Here is a 17,668-nt window from a genome sequence, read left to right on the forward strand (position 1 = left end):
AGTGTAACTCAGAGTATCTAATTCAATGTAAAATCATGTACAGAAAGCAAAAGAAAGAAGGGATGAAGAGTCCAAAAGAAAAAAATTAGAAAGAATGTAATCTTTTAACAATAATTAAAAAGCTAAAGAATGAGACCCCACACTTATAAAGTTAAATTTTCAGTGGCAGAGAGGTTGTTTGGCAGTAATTAAGATTTATCACGTTGTTAAAAATTCACTTACATTTGAATGGATAAGCCATAACTATTTCTGGCATGTTTGGTGGGTATCTCATGAATTAGCACCTCAACTTCATGCCCTTCATGTGTTTTAAGGCTATGTCTGTTAGGCTGGTGTACTGAAGCAAAATCCTGGTGGTTACCAGAACCAGAAACTAAACTGGACCAGCCATATAAATACTGTGGAGGCTGGGAATTTTGAGATGAGTAACTCACCTCTTGACTCCCCAAAGCCTGTCTACCATATAGAAGGCCTGAGCAGTCCATGTCCAAATGCAGCAAGACCTGGACAATATCCAGGCTTGGGCTGACAAGTGGGGAGGTGGTGGTGCAGTGGTATTGTCACTGGACTAGTATTCCAGAGACCCAGGGCAGTGCTCTGGGGACCTGGGTTCGAATCCCACCACAGCAGATGGTGAAATTTGAATCAGTAAATATATGGAATTAAGTGTCTGATGATGGCCATGAAACCATTGTCATCGTAAAAACCATCTGGTTCACTAATGTCCTGTAGGGAAGGAAATCTGCTGTCTTTACCTGGTATGGCCTACATGTGACTCCAGACCCACAGCAATGTGGTTGATTCTTAAATGCCCTTAAATGATGGGCAATAATTGCTAGCCTAGCCCACATCCCATGAACTGAATTTTTTTTAAAAAAAGTAACATTTGCCACACAAGTGTCAGGCAATGACCATCTCCAACGTGAGAGTATCTAACCATCACCCCTTGACGTTCAATTACCCACTATCAACATCTTGGGGGTTACCATTGACCAGAAATTGAACTGGACAAGCCGTATAAATGGCTACAAAAGGTTAGGAATCCTGCGATGAGTAACTCACCTCCTGACTCCCCAAAGCCTGTCTGCCATCTACAAGGCACAAGCCAGGAGCGTGATGGAATACTCTCCACTTGCCTGGGTGAGTGCAGCTCCAACAACAGTCAAGAAGCTAGACACCATCCAGGACAAAGCAGCCCGCTTGATTGGTACCCCACCCACCAAAATTCATTCCCTCCACCACTGACGCATAGTGGCAGCAATGTGTGCCATCTACAAGATACATTGCAGCAACTCACCAAGCTGCCTTGGGCAGCACCGTTCAAACCCACGACTGTTGCCATCTAGAAGGACAAGGGCAGCAGATACATGGGAACACCACCACCTTTAAGTTCCCTGCCAAGCCACTCACCATCCTGACTTGGCAATGTATCACCGTTCCTTCACCGTCGTTGGGTCAAAATCCTGGAACACTCTCCCTAACAGCACAATGGGTGTACCTACACCACGTGGAGTGCAGTAGTTCAAGAAGGCAGCTCAGCACCACCTTCACGAGCAGTTAGGGATGGACAATAAATGCTGGCTTAGCCAGCGATGCCCACATCCTGTAAATGAATTAAAAAATGTCAGGTGTGTGATGGAATGCTCTCCACTTGCCAGGAAGAGTGCACCTCCAACAATATTCAATATGCTCGACATAATCCGGCGCAAAGCAGTCTGCCTGATCGGCACCCCATTCACCAATTTAAATATTCACTCCTTCCACTGCTGCACACAGTGGCAGTTATGCACCATACACAAGATGCACTGCAGTAACTCACCAAAGCTTCGACAGCACCTTCCAAATTCACAACCTCATCCACCTAGAAGGATAAGGGCAGCAGGTGCATGGGAACACCACCACCTGGAGGTTCCCCTGCAAGCCACACACTATCCTGACTTGGAACTATATTGCTGTTCTCTCACTGTTACTGGATCAAAATCCTGGAACTCACTTCCTAACAACACTGAGTGTACCCACACCACATGGACTGCAGCGATTCAAGAAGGTGGTGCAAGGGCAATTAGGGATGGGCAACAAATGCTGGCCTTGCTTTTGATTTTGGCATCCCATTAAAGAATAAAAAAAATGTGGAGGAGCAGAGCAAATGTGGTATCAACTTTCTGGTTTCCACTTTTCCTTTGTGGATTCCAGAAGTTGCTGCCCGATTTAGACCATAACAATAGTGAGCACTGATAGCCCCATGGTTATTGTTACTGCAAAATCCAGCCCCGTGTTATGATGTAGATTATAACTGCAAGGTTTTTCATTAGATAGGTAACATTACAGCAGGGATTTTTCTCTGCACTTCAACACCAAATAAATCCTTAATGATACTAGCATGGCCAGTTGCCATATTCCAATGTCTGTTTAATTTGGCCTTCAAGTTGAATGAATAATTAAACTGAAGGCATTGTCATGTACAATTATGGCATTAGCTTGTTTTTTTACTACACTGAAATGTGATGTTTATAATCAGATTATCAATTTTTTTTTGTTAAAGTTTTCATTTTGCCAAGAGTCAGGGTATTATTTGAAAATGTCCTATATTTTTGTTATGGTATTATACTGCCTGTTGTCTGCCTTATTCAGGGGTAATAATTTGCCATCTTCATGATCATTTTATGCATTTCTGTTTCCCAGTAAACCTGCCACATATCACCTTTGGTGCCATTCATGCATCCATAAGTTTTCATCTCACTAACTTTAACTATTCTTCAGATTTTGACTAAATGTGATAAACTTCCTGTCAACAACTTTATTTTTTTTTAAGATGATTCATTTGAAGGGCCATCAGTATATTTAACTGCATTTGAAAGTAGCCTGATGTTGAATCTTCATTTGTTACAGTCCCCTTGAAATCCAAACGATTGTAAGAAAATGCTGGATAGATGTTATGTGAAACAGCAAGTACTGCATAATGAAATTCAATTTAGAAGTTTGACTTGTAATAAACCCCATACCAGCATGTTATTTTCTGATGTATAACACTGCAACATTTGATACACATGCCCAGGTGAAGACTTGGCTTTGGACTAGAATACCCTTCCAAGACGATGACCTAGACTTTGTAGCCAACGTTCTCCACTGACCTTGAGAAAAGCTGTCCACAAAGATCTTGCGATCTCTATGGAAAGAAAGCATTTTCTTTCTTGGTGTTAATCTTAAAAAAATTTTCATTTGATACAAGTCTTGTTAGCAAGGCTGGCAGTTGTTGCCCATCTCTAATTGCCCTTGGGAAGGTGGTGGTGAGTTGTCTTCTTGAATCTCTGCAGTCCACCTGGTGAATGTACATGGACTGTTATTTTGAATCTGGTGCAAGTCAAGGGGATTTCCAGGTATCCAATAACAGTGATGTCACCAAGCAGGGTAAACAGCCAGTCACACCGAAGTATTATCATAGACATCAAACCATGAAGTAAAATGTACTGATTATCATTCACTTTTTAATATTTTACAGGGCATGAGATAAATGATTGGGATATACACATTGAATTTAAGATAGCATCTGAAATATCATAGACAAACTTTAAAGACATTTTAACGTAGAATTTTTATCATAATGGAAAAATTTGACATTCCACAAATATAAAGTTACATTTTCAGGGCCAAAGCAGTTTCTCAGCAGTAATTATGAACTTGATACTCCATTAAAGACCAGTTACACCTCATTCAACAAGGTGAAGCTTTTTCAAATGTTTTTATAGCAAGACAAATATTGTAGAAGGGCATATTCTCACCAATTCAGCAATTTCTAATTTATTGCAGTTTGGACCTTATGAAGAAGTGCTGAATCACCGATTGGGATTTGAGTTTAACTGTGCTTGTGCGGACTTCAGAAGTTGTTGTCGGTTTCAGAGGTAATGACAGTGAATGCTGACAATTTTGCCATTGTTATTACTGCAAAACCTGGGTGCTTTTGTTCATGATAGTAGATGTTGGTTATACAATTGACTTCCTTTTGAATGTTCCAAATGTACATGGCTTGTACCTACTGCTCATCCAGCACCCTCTAGATGTTGCAATTTATAATCAATGCAGACAGAACAAGCCAAATACTGATCTGCAGTCTAAAATTTACAATCAAATTACTGACCTCTAATTGTACTGAGAAATTTACAGGCAGCTACCATACCTGGATTTCCATAGTAATATTTGAACAGTGGTCTGAAACGTAAAGGCCAGGTTAGCAGTTAAATATCACAACAATGGTCCAGACCCCAGACAGCCCATGAGCAATACTGCAGGGGATCTAATAATATTACAAAAGGATCATGGTAGTGTGAGACAGGTGAAAATGGAAGATAGCACAGACTGCTTGATTCAGTATTAATTAGCCCACACTGCTTTCTATAAAAGTATACAATAAGAATTAAAAGAGAAAGGAATATATTTTCAGGTCATTAAGTTGCTGTTATGCTATGTGCCACTTCATATATCTGTATTGATATTAATCTTTATATTTATCTGGTAAGTCTTTATTACATCAAATGTAATCATTAAATATAAGTTAATTTAAAAATAAAACAATGCCATTGTTATTAAATGTACTAGTGGCCAATATAAGGGTCAATGTAAGAGCTAAAGTATATGGTTTCATATGTATAGTTCCCTATATGGTAAGCTTTAGAAGAGATATAAATCAGCGATTAAGCTGTGGCAGAGAAAATTGTACGTGGATTATTCTTGAATTAGCTACTAGTTGAAGCCCAGAGATGTTCTCTGGAAGATTCCCATCACTGACATTAAGCTGACTGGTCTGGAATTACCGTGTTTATCCCTCTCCCATTTTTTGAATGGGTGTAATATTTGCAACCTTTTAGTCATCTGTCACCACTCCCATGTCCAAGGAGAATTGAAAGATTGTGGGCTAAGCTTTCACTATTTCCACCCTTCCTTCCCTCAGCAAAATAGGATGCATCCCACCTCGACCAAGCTGATATTTCGGTAATGAATGCTGCCAACCTTTTGAATACCTTCTCTTTAAAAACTTTTATCCTATCCAATTTCTTGTCACCTCCTCGGTGATATTGGTAGAATCTTCTTTTATGAAGACAGCACTTCAGCAATGCCTGCGGTCTCCACAATAAGATTTCCTTTTTGATGCCTAATTGGCTCCCCCCTTTTGTACTCTTTATATGTTTATAAAAGACCCTTCTTTCTTATCTGCTAACCTTTTCTCATACATTCCCTTTCCCTGTTGAGAGCTCTCTGTATTCCTCCAATTCTTGTCTGTTGTGTATCCCCAACTTCCTTTGGCCTGCCATTGGCTGTTGCATCTTTAGATGTCTGGGCCATAAGCTTTGCATTTTCTCCCTAAACTTCTTCACTTTGCCATCTCTGTCTTTGTCTAACATGCCCCCTTATACTCACCTCTTTAACATTTAAGAATTTGGATCACTTGCTCTAATGTCTCCTTTGCCAGTTTGTTAGGCTGTGAAATGCCTTGGGATGTTTTACTATGTTTAAAATGCTATATGAAGGCAAGTTGTTTTGTTTTCTATACTGACTGCACAACAAATCTATTTGTGAAGGCCATAGCTTCATTTTCTGTGAAACTCTATTGAAGTTTTCAGTATAAGGTAAATTGACTAAGGCCACACTGGTTGCCCTCTTAAAGCAGAGGTGGCTTGGACTAAAGAAGCTATTATGTTAATTAAATTCAATGTTTGAAATGAGAATAACTTATCTGAGAACAGAACATTAGAAGATTTTACAAAATGGTACTAATGAAGGATAAGCGAGTTATAAAACACTGGAAAAATGGTGTGGACAGTGCCAGTGTCTGGTTCGGATCAAATGCAGTACCTAGGAACAGTCCTTTAATTGTTAGTTATTCCCTGCTGCGCTTATGTCATGGTTCAGGTTCACTTTGAGGCTCTGGGCTCAATATTGAACTTCAGAATCAGTTACAATGTAGTTAACCTAGGTGAGATCAACTTTTACTGCAAGATACTGAAAATGTGGTCCCATGTTCATCAATACCTGCTGAATCACTAATATAGGGAAGATTTCTTTTTTGCAAAATGGACCCCGAACAGTATAGCAAATACTCTTACATGCAAAAAATAATTTTTATTCATAATGAGATGTGGGTGCCACCGTCGAAGCCAGCATTTATTGCCCACTGCTAATTGCCCTTGAGAAGGTGGTGGTGAGCTGTCTTCTTGAACTGCTGCAGTCCGTGTGCTGTAGGTACACCCACAGTGCTATTAGGGAGAGAGTTCCAGGATTTTGACCCAGCGACAGTGAAGGAATAGTGATATATTTCCAAGTCAGGATGGTGAGTGGCTTGGCTTGGAGGGAAACTTCCAGGTGGTAGTGTTCCCATGTGTCTGCTATCCTTGTCATCCTAGATAGCAGCAGTCGTGGGTTTAGAAGGTGCTAACTAAGAAGGCTTGGTGAATTCCTGTAGTGCATCTTGTAGATGGTACACACTGCTGCCACTGTGCATCAGTGGTGGAGGGAGTAAATGTTTGTGGATGGGGTACCAATCAAGTGGGCTGCTTTGCTTCTAACTTCTTGAGTGTTGTTGGAGTTGCACTCATCCAAGGAAGTGGAGAGTATGCCATCACACTTCTGACTTGTACCTTGTAGATGGTGGACAGGCTTTGGGGAATCAGGTGGTGAGTAACGCATCACAGGATTCCTAGCCTCTGACCTGCTCTTGTAGCCACGGCATTTATATGGCTAGTCCAGTTCAGTTTTGCTCAATGGTAACCCCTAGGATGTTGATAGTGGAGGATTCAGCGATGGTAATGCCATTGAATGTCAAGGGGCAATGGTTAGATTCTCTCTTGTTGGAGATGGTCATTGCCTGGCACTTGTGTGGCGCGAATGTTACTTGCCACTTATTAGCCCAAGCCTGGATATTGTCCAGGTCTTGCTGAATTTGGACATGGACTGCTTCCGTATCTGAGGAGCTATGAATGATGCTGAACATTGTGTAATCAGCACACATCCCCACTTCTGACCTTAGGATGAAAGAAAATTCATTGATGAAGCAGCTGAAGATGGTTGGGCCTCGGACACTACCCTGAGGAACTCCTGCAGTGATGTCCTGGAATTGAGATGATTGACCTCCAACATCCATAACCATCTTCCTTTGTACTAGGTATGACTCCAATCAGTGGAGAGTTTTCGCTCGATTCCCATTGACTCCAGTTTTGCTTGGGCTCCTTGATGCCACGCTTGGTCAAATGCTGCTTTGACATTAAGGGCAGTCACTCTTACCCCAGCCCGGGAGTTCAGCTCTTTTGTCCATGTTTGAACCTAGGCTTTATTGAGGCCAGGAGCTTAGTGGCCCTGGTAAAACTCAAACTGAGTGTCAGTGAGCAGGTTATTGCTAAGCAAGTGCTGCTTGATAGCGCTGTTGATGACTCTTTCCATCAGTTTACTGATGATCTAGAGTAGACTCATGGGGTGATAATTGGCCGGGTTGGATTTTTCCTGCTTTTTGTCTACAGGACATACATGGGCAATTTTCCACATTTCTGGGCATACGACAGTGTTGTAGCTGTATTGAAACAGCTTGGCTCGGAGTGTGTTTGGAGGACAAGTCTTCAGTACTATTGCTGGAATATTGTCAGGGCCCATAGCCTTTGCAGTATCCTGTGCCATAAGACATAGGAGCAGAAATTAGTCCATTTGGCCCATCGAGTCTGCTCCGCCATTCAATCATGGCTGATAAGTTTCTCAACCCCATTCTCCCGTCTTATAGTTCCCTCAGCTGTTTCTTGCCATCACGTGGAGTAAATCAAATTGAATGAAGACTGTCAGCTCTCTGGAGGAGGCCAAGATGGATCATCCAATCAGCACTTCTGGCTGAAGATTATTGCAAATGCTTCAGCCTTATCTTTTGCACTGATGTGCTGGGCTCCCCTATCATTGAGGATGGGGTTATTTGTGGAGCCGACTCCTCCAGTAAGTTGTTTAACTGTCCACCACCATTCACAACTGGATGTGGCAGGACTGCAGAGTTTAGATCTGATCCGTTGGCTGTGTGATCGCTTAGCTCTGTCTGTTGCTTACTGCTTATGCTGTTTGATATGCAAGTAGCCCTGTGTTGTTGCTTCACCTGTTTGACACCTCATTTTTAGGTTTGGCTGGTGCTGCTCCTGCATGCCCTTCACTTCACTGAGCTGGTTTGATCCCTGGCTTTGTGGTTATGATAGAGTGGGGGCTATGCCAGGCCACGAGGTTACGGATTGTGGTTGAGTACAATTCTGCTGCTGATGGCCCACAGCGTCTCATGGTTGCCCATTCTTGAGTTGCTAGATGTGTTGGAAATCTATCCCATTTAGCATGGTGGTAGTGCCACACAACATGATGGAGGGTATCCTCAATTTGAAGACAGGACTTTGCCTCCACAAGGACTGTGCAGTGGTCACTCCTACTGATACTGTCATGGAGAAATACATTTGTGGCATGCAGATTGGTGAGGATGATGTCAAGTATATTTTTCCCTCTTGTTGGTTCCCTCACCACCTGCTGCAGACCCAGTCTAGCAGCTATATCCTTTAGGACTTGGCCAGCTCAGTCTGTCGTGGTGCTACACTCTTGGTAATGGACAAAGAAGTCCCCCATCAAGAGTAAATTCTGCGCCCTTGCCACCCTCAGTGCTTCATCCAAGTAGTGTTTAACATGAAGCAGTACTGATTCATTAGCTGGGGGTGGGCGGGGTGGGGTAATCTGCAGGAGGTTTCCTTGCCAAAGTTTGATCTGATGCCATGAGACTTCATAAGGTCCAGAGTCGATGTTGCTGCTTTTCAAGATGAGACTTGGAATCATATGTAATATTACGTAATGACACCTGGGTTGCATCTCTGAAGTTTTTATAATAACTTAAATTCACAACTTGTAATCTATTTTAATATTGCATAGATTTTTTTGTTTTTGTTTTCGCATTCTGGTGGTTTTGGCTCAATAGATTTAAACAATGGGTTTCACATGGGATAATATAATGCATCATGCTTGTTGTTGTGATGTTTTGCTTTGATATTTTTGTGCCATGTTGAGGCAAAGATTGTCCATTTTGCATTCCACTTTCATCATCTGCTTTCAGATGCATTCAGTTCAGGTATAGCATAGGTTCAACATAACAAAGCTGAACAGCTGCATTGAAGTCATGTTCCTTAACCTGTTCCTCAGAAGATTAACTCCATAAAGCATCAGTCTATCGATTTCTCATATCAAACTATTGACTTTACCAGTATGGTTCTAATTCTGTTATGATATAAACGATTTTGTATGATGGTGTGCACCATGAGGTATTGGGTTTTCTTTGGGTGCCATTCTGTTTCCTTGCTTCTAAATTGGTTTATTGGTCTTTAACCACTCTTGAAGTTTGTTGAATTATCAGCTGTCATACTGCTTTAGTGGTGTTTGAATACAAAATTCCATTTATGAAACACACACATACGACTTGGGATGCTGGTGAGATAACTGTCATCAGCACCTTTTGGAAAATTGCAGGCACATTGCCCATGATTCTCCAATACAGCTCATAACAAGAAAGGTGTCTCACCAGCTGCCCAGACTTGGAATATTTATGCTAAATCTTCACTTTTAGAATGATAACACATTTTTTCCATGCAGTTAAAGAGCCTAAACAATTTCAATTGCATGATAAATTGTGTTTATTTACTATTTTATATTATATTTACCAAAGAGCAGATCTTTACAGTATCTAACTACCTTACTGATCTGATTGTCATGGCACATCTGGCTTAGTGGGCTTTTCGTTTATAGAATTCGACACAAATTAAGAATTATACAACACCATCTACATACCATATACTTTTGTAAATATTATTCTGATGCTTTTTCTTTGCCCTGTATAACTTCAATTCAGTCTACAAAAGGGTTAAGCCAAAACAGTGTGTAGCTTATTTTCTGATCGTCTTCAAAGGTTATAGGATTTGCATCTTTTATTAATGCCTCCAGATAATTCCTTTTAAGGTACCATTTTAATTACTGTAATATATGTGCAGCAGTTTATCAAGTTATTTTTATCTTATAATCTAGGAGTGTAAAGTAGAATGAATATCCTCTAGCATGCAGTATCATTTTAATAATATGGAGTAAACCAACTTGTTTTGTTTTTTCTGTTGACACTTTCCTTGGGCACATTAACCCATGACCTTCTGTTCTTGCAAACCAAGATAATTTATTTACATGTTTTAATTGCAAGGTTAATGAATTCAACATCCAAACAATACAGTATTTTTCAGCAATATTGTTGTGTTCAGCTTTTTTGCATTCAGATAAATGTGCAGCAGCAGATTTTTGATCACCTTAGCATTGCTTTGTTGCTGTTCTAAACCATCATTGTTACATTAAGTTAAATAGAATCTTTTTTCAAACCTATATTTGTGTATTGAGTTTGCTGTTCAAAAAACAGTTGGAGATACAGGGCAAGTTGCAATTAAGGATGTTTTCTATTTGGCATTTAAAATCATATACTTCACTGTCAGAATTATATACTTGAAATCTGAATTAGATCTGTATATTGCGATATTTAACTTCTGAGTACTGAATGAGAGTTTTCAGCATTCAAAATAAATATGCTGAATTAACCATTTCCACCTGCAAAACAACAATAGCTTGTATTTTTATGGCACCTTTAATGTAATAAAATGTCCCAAAGTGATTTACAGGCATTATCAAACCAATTTTAACACCAAGCAACATAAGGACATATTAAGGCAGATGACCAAAAGCTTAGTCAAAGAGGTAGGTTTTAAGGAGTGTCTTATAGGAGAAAAGTGAGCTAGAGGCGCAGAGAAATTTAGGGAGGGAATTCCAAAGGCTGGGGTAGGGGTCAGCAACCTGCAGCTCTGGAATTGCATGTGGCCACTGGGGTTTGATATGCAGCTCCTGAACGAATGCACCTTTCAAACATTGACTGAGTTTTCAGAGAATTGTTCCCCCAATGTGTTCCCAGCTCAGAAACATTAAAAAAATATCAACTATCTAAAAATTCCTGTTTACCGAATGCTTCACTGGGAAAAATGACATCCTGCACTATTGCCTGCCATCCAGTCATGTGGGTTGTGTGCAGGCAAACATATTAATCACTCACTGTGGCCCCGGTTGGTCTGTTTGAAAAGCTTGCCCAAAATGGCGTATTCTGATTGGTCATCATATTTGGTTGGATGTGCAACAAGTAGAATGCTGATTTGTCAATTATGACAGAAGTGCTCTTGATGCTGTTCTGGTGAGAACTTGCAGGCAGGCACATTAATCAATAAAAGAGTGCATTCATTCTGGCTCTGGCACTGAGGCTGTGTTGGCGAGCATGTGTGATGCATGCAGACAGACAGATAAATAACTGAAGGAAGAAACTTAGTCTGGACCTTGTTTTGGGCTGTTTTGAAAATGGTTACAAAGAAGAGACAAATTGAAGAGGATAATTGAGCATTTCAAGATAAATGAACTGATTAATTTGCATTCATCCCAAATTAAGCTGGCTTCCCTGGCTCAGTTCATAGCACCCTCGCCTTTGAATCAGAGGGTTGTGGGTTCATGTCCCACTCCCGGAAACCAAGAACTGTGATTGTACTCAAAAGAGTTGCAATCTGTGACTGTTGATAACTCGAAAGAGTTTCCCTATACTTGATATTTGCAATGAGAAATTCACCATCAGCAAGAAATCAGATCTTGAGAGGCAAACTACTAAAAAGCACAGTGCCTTAGCTGAAAGATATTCAGCTGGAGAAGCCCAAAAAATAGTGGTGCAGGAACTGAAGAACAAGGCAGAGAAATCTAGGAACACATTCGCTAATTGGCTGAAATCATCAGTAGCTCAAAAGATTGTGAAACGAGGAAAGCTGTTCACAGATGGTGAATGTGTAAAAGAGTACTTTATCAAAGTCTGAGCAGCTGTACAGCGATTTTAAAAATAAAAATGAAATTATTCAAAAAATTAAAGGCATGCTTTCATCTGCGAAGACTGAGAAAGGCAGAGCAGTGAAATGGCCACAGATATAAACTCAGCTCCATGAATGTCATAAAAGGCCAGTTTTGAACAATAAAAGTTTGCAGTCCTGCTTGGAAATGACAGCATACTGTCCAAATATCAAATTTGCAACTTCTAGTCAAAATCTTTAAAATGTTGATCATCAAATGCCCTTTTTAATTGAAATTGGTGCATGTATGTTTAAGAGTGGCAGAAAATCGCTGCTCAAGAGAAATCCATAATTGTGTCTCTGTCTTGTTTTTCATATTGGTGTTTGAGTGACAGCATTGTCACTCTTAAGATGTTGCATTTTTGACTAAAGTTTTAAAAAGTCTCTTGTCATTTAAGGTTGCAGACCCCTGCCTAGTGCATTGATGGCTGAAGGCATGGTTGCCAATGATGGAGCGATTAAAATCGGGAATGCTTATGAGGCCACAGTTGATGAGAGTAGAGATCTCTGGGGAGGGGGAGAGAGCGGGAGAGGCTTTAAGGCTGGAGGAAGGAGGTCATGGAGCAACTTGAAAGCAAGGATAAGAATTATAAAATCGAGGCATTGCTTAATCAGAAGCCAGCTCAATAAGCATAGGAGAGGTGGATGAGCAGACTTGCTGAGAGTTACGACATGGGCAGCAGAGTTTGAATGACCAAGTTTTCAGAGAGTAGAAGTGAAACAATATCGACCTCTTTTTTTTTGTTGAGTATCTCAAAATAATGAGAAATTTGCTGTATTCCCTTCCATTTTGTTTTTAATGTTAGTTTTTTTTTAAGCTAGAAATGTTCCATGCTGTGCTTGAGGAAATTTCTACGATCCTACCATCAGTTGTATGAATGAACAATAAATTGCAAGACACCAACATTCTTGGAGCAATTATTATGGAAGTGAATTGAGTTTTGCTACTGATCTCTCTTGCCCCAATTGATTGCATCACATTAACATTAGGTAACTACTCACTGCATACATGTGTTGGCATCATATTAAACTGAAGCTTTATCATTACCAGAACAACTTTCATTTGTCCTACTGTATACCAAGCTTTCTAATCCCTATAATGTTACATTTATTCCCAGAGTGAAACCGCAGTCAATTCTGGATCCTGAGATAAGAAAATCATGCTGTACACTTCACACTGATAACATCTGCATGTGCCAAGGCTTAGCACTGATGGATAGATGTTAGCAGGTTAATATCAGGAACAGCTGATATCCCCCCGCTAAGTACATTTCTTGCAAGCCAATCTCTTTCCCTGCCAGGAATGAAATTCTGGCTTGAAACCAGGACAGTGTTTACACTATGGTACCTCAGGAATTGCACCATTCCAAAATGTTGCTCTTGATCTACGGACATTGTGCTAGCGTGATTCTGGAGTGTGTCATTTACTATAATTCACGCTAACGTTATGATCTTCAGTTGATCCCTCGCTGGATTTATTCCGCCATCATAATAGCTCAAGTTTTGGAATTCTACCATTTAACTTTAAAAGGCAATCTGAAAATGTTGAAACTCCAAAACTGTTCTAAATCATTTAAGCAGATATACAGTTCATAACATTTAAGAATAGATCCTATTAAGATCACTTTTTATAATGGAAGATGCATCTCTGAAATGGTCTGTTGTCACCTTTGAAATGCTATATTCTAATATTCATTTGAGTTTTTTTTGATACTTACAAAACCTACTGGGAGCTCCATTCCTTTCCACCCTATTATATAAGTTATGTATGTACCATCTGCCACAATTTAGAGATCGCTGTCTAATATAAATTTACATGTCACACTTTTATAAAGTAGTATAAACAGACAGACATTTGTTTGGAATGCATAGAAAAATTCTCCAATAACAGAAATGCCTGGGACGCATTGGCCCGGATTTTACAATAAGAATAATGGTGAGGCTACCAGTGCCCAATGTTACTATGGATTAAATCAGACAGCAATTTCCAATACATGCACATGTGCATGCTGTTAAATACAAAGTTACTCTGCACTATGACAATAACTTGCTGAGAGCCGAGATCATGAAATCCAGTAAGTTTATGGAATTACGGTACATACTTGTCCACTAAGCATGCCAGGAAAAGTTAGGGTTGTTGCATTCAGATGTGGGTGAATTTTTAATGGCATGATCAGCCATCATTACTATCATATCATACAACCTCTCTAGACCTGACAATTTAATTTTACAGAGTGGAGACTCATTCCTTCAAAAATTAGGAAGTTTTGCACATTTCGTAAATTGTTTAAATTTTTTATGTCTCATTTCTCTCCTTTTAATTCTATCTTTCTTTCCCAATCTTTATTTTGCTTTCTGTACATGATTTAAATCTAATTTATAATTTCTGGTTACACTTCCTGGTTTAGGTTCTGCATGCCTCACTGAGGATCCTTAAAGCTGATTAGTTGAAGGGCTGCGATGTAGCTTGCACAGCTCATACGCTACAGATCTCCAGTAGAGGGCAACTACGCTGCATCAGATGCCTGATTAGAACAATTCTCTTCCTAAAAGCCTGAAAAAACTCTGGACAGCTGTCCGCATACTGAATGGCAAGTGTCATTCCTTCGCTGCTGACTGGAAAATCTTGGCCATTTTATGCTGTTAATGAATTTCAAATAACTAGAGTGTTCTCATGTCCAGCCTAGATGGCAGTTAACCATTGAAAGAACTCAACCGGTATTTAATTAATATCAGTTGGATTTTGTGGCCTTAACGGGACATATAACCATTTTTTTTAAAGTAGAAGAGCAAAAGGCCTTTTTTTGTAGCCCCATTCAACCAGGTAAGACTGCTTTTATGCTTAGTACATTTGCTTTGCATGGGTGCACATTGGCACGTTGTGTTCAGAATCAGCTACTTAAAAGTTCTCCATAGTTCCTTCTCCTTTAGTTGTATTTAAAACCCTAGACCTACTTTAAAAAAAGTGCATAAAGTTGATCCTTAAAATTGGGCAGTTTCTGGATTTTTATAACCTATCCAATCCTTGTAATTTCAAATGTGGCCTCAATATGATACTTAGAACCTATCCTAGCTTTGTTTTGAAAATTTGATTGTCCTTTTGCACAACATCAAATATAAGATTTTCCTCCTCTTGTTGACTCCTTTTACAAACTGTCATAAACATTCATTTATTTTGAAATTGCTTCTGTCTTAAAAGTAACACTGACTTCTGACTGCCTTTGTAACAAACACGCCCTCCTTCTCTGCGTACTTAGTTCTTAGCTCATACTCTGACCTCAGCATGGTTTTCTCTAATATATCAACAGTATATAAAACATTATTTCTCCCTAATTTTTTGAGGTGTGGCCCATTGTTCACTAAATTGAGCCTAGATTGGATTGACCAACTCACAGTTGTTGCAGATGGCAACTTTCAGAGGCTGGGCCTGGAAGATGAACCTCTGCAGTGCACAAAGCATTCTAATTTTGAATTGAGAGGAAATAAAAGATAAGCTACAAGCCCTCTTCCTTAAATTTCTTGAATTCACCTCCTCTCCCTTTTTGTTTTCCTTCCTTTTAACCTTCGATTGGTTTACCTGGCAACCACCTTGCTCCTCCACTGAATTCCCACTCTCATCAAATTCCGGTTTCAGAAGTCTCACTCTGTTCCCAGCTTATTCCTTTATCTGCTCACTATGCGTTTCTCTTTTTTCAAGCAACATAACGTAAAGCTATTTCAATAGCACTCACCCTGCAGTGACCTCTGCCACCAAGAGCAACAACATCGTGGGAACGTCACCTCCAAGTTATTCCTCATTATCACAATTTGGACATAGATTATCAGTCCTTTATTTGTCACTGGTTCACTATCCTGGAATTGCCTCCCTCATGCTGCTGCAGGGGAACAGTCATCAACAGGACTGCAGTAGTGTAAGGAAAATGGCCCCCAGTGCCTTCTCTGGGCAACTGGGAACAGACAATAAATATAACTTTACCAATGTTGCCCATGTCCCATAAACAAAGTTTTAAAAAATCTGAAGATGCTCTGTAAGGTAGTAGTCTGCAATTTTTAATCCTAGATTGACCAAAGTTAACTTTTTTTAATGTAGGTAACCCCAGCTGAGTTTGTTTTATATATGTCTATCTTAGAATTTAAAAACGCCCAGGAAAACAAAAAATATTCATATGAGCAGTGCAGATTCTGGAAGGACTAAAAGTTTATTACCGTTTGGAGGGAGATTTTGAATTACAACTCAGAAGTTAAACAGGTCTCAGAATCTTTTGGTAATGCCAAGTGCTATTGCAAAAATACTTGGTAAAAAAATAGCTTGGTAAAAAAAGAGCTGCTCCTATTTATTAACGTGCAACAGTGTATTCATTTGTAAATGTGATATGAATGGAATGCATTTGTTTTAAAAGTTGCAGTGAGAAAGAAAATGTTTTTGATACAAAAATGCTTGTGTCTCTACAATGCTTCTCACAAACTCAATTCCAAATTCTTCAGAAACAGATGTGAAGCTTTCTCCACTGCATCACTGTAGCATTCTTCCTTTTACAACAGCATAGCCTCTGATTGACCACAGACAGTGCCATGGAGTTCCCCTTTGCTCTGGAATTTCCTCCCTGAATATCTCTGCCGCTCTACCTCTTTGCCTTCCTTTAAGACGCTCCTTAAAACTTATCACTCTGACTAATCTTTTGACCTAATAACTCCTTATGTGGCTTGGTGTCAGATTTTGTTCGATAACGGCTCCTGTGAAGCGCCTTGGAACATTTTACTATGTTAGAGGTGCTATATAAATACAAGTTGTTATTGCTAGTGGCAAACCAAAAATTCAAAAGTTCAGAGATCTTTGAAATGCCATTAGTTTTGAAACCTGATCGGTTTTTGTAGCAGTCTAGTTAAAATTCAAAATTAGGTTCTGAAAACTGACAAACTGGTAGTTTGCTCGCTGAATGTTTGAAGCACTTTCCTCAGCTGAATGTGTGTTTCCGAACCAGATTTATTTTACTGCCACTTGTGTGCATAAGGTGGTTTGTGTCAATGTTGCATATTGCAACATAATAACATGGAGGCCTTCTAGTATGTTCCTCCTTGTTGCTTAATTCCCATTAAGTTATTTTTGCCTATTTTAGACGTGGCATTAAACCACAATACATTTACTGGAGTTGCTGTGTTACTTCAAACATTATTGTTAGAGAATGCTTCTGCTTTGAATACACTTTATCACTACCACAGAGCAGTATGCTAATTAATGCTTGTGCTGCCACCAGCTGACAGCTAAATTTAAACTTCCATATGCAGACAGCTGTTGCTATATTAATCACACTAATGCTTTCTCCTCACGGTCCACTAAAAATGAAACATTGGCAGTGATATAATGTGTTTTAAAACACAATAAACTGTAACTGTCTTGATAACTCAGCCAGTGAAGATAGTGATTAGCTTAACTATATATTCAGACTGGGAAGATTCCATGTTTGATTTCCATCCTCTGCTGAATTAGGTGATTTTAGCTGGTGCTTTAATTAGGTTGATAGAATTGGCATCTGTGTTCCTGAATTAGGGAAGAGAAATATTGACTTGGTTTTCTGGACTGTTTACTGTCTGGTAGCTACTAAAAGTGTGAAGATGTGGACAGGATTGGGCTTGACAGTTATCACCCACACAGTCGAATAGACACCAAACACTTCATTGGTTCACAATGAAGAATGAATGCTTGGGTGAGGTAGTAGAGT

At 39.6% G+C, this 17,668-nt stretch overlaps 1 protein-coding gene across 6 annotated transcripts in view; it reads left to right on the forward strand.

Annotated features, from left to right (window-relative positions):
• The window catches only part of hdac5 (histone deacetylase 5), a 357,484-nt gene that overhangs the window by 19,136 nt on the left and 320,680 nt on the right, over positions 1-17,668 (forward strand). For 3 of the 6 annotated variants that reach the window (XM_078529650.1, XM_078529647.1, XM_078529659.1), the window contains exon 2: positions 14,357-14,772. The exons of the other annotated variants lie outside the window; for them this stretch is intronic. The gene's annotated coding sequence lies outside the window, so the exon portion shown is untranslated. The remainder of the gene's footprint in view (positions 1-14,356; positions 14,773-17,668) is intronic. 6 annotated transcript variants of the gene reach the window in all.

This window comes from Cetorhinus maximus, chromosome 25 (assembly GCF_964194155.1).
Source record: "Cetorhinus maximus chromosome 25, sCetMax3.hap1.1, whole genome shotgun sequence".
Lineage (NCBI taxonomy): Eukaryota > Metazoa > Chordata > Chondrichthyes > Lamniformes > Cetorhinidae > Cetorhinus > Cetorhinus maximus.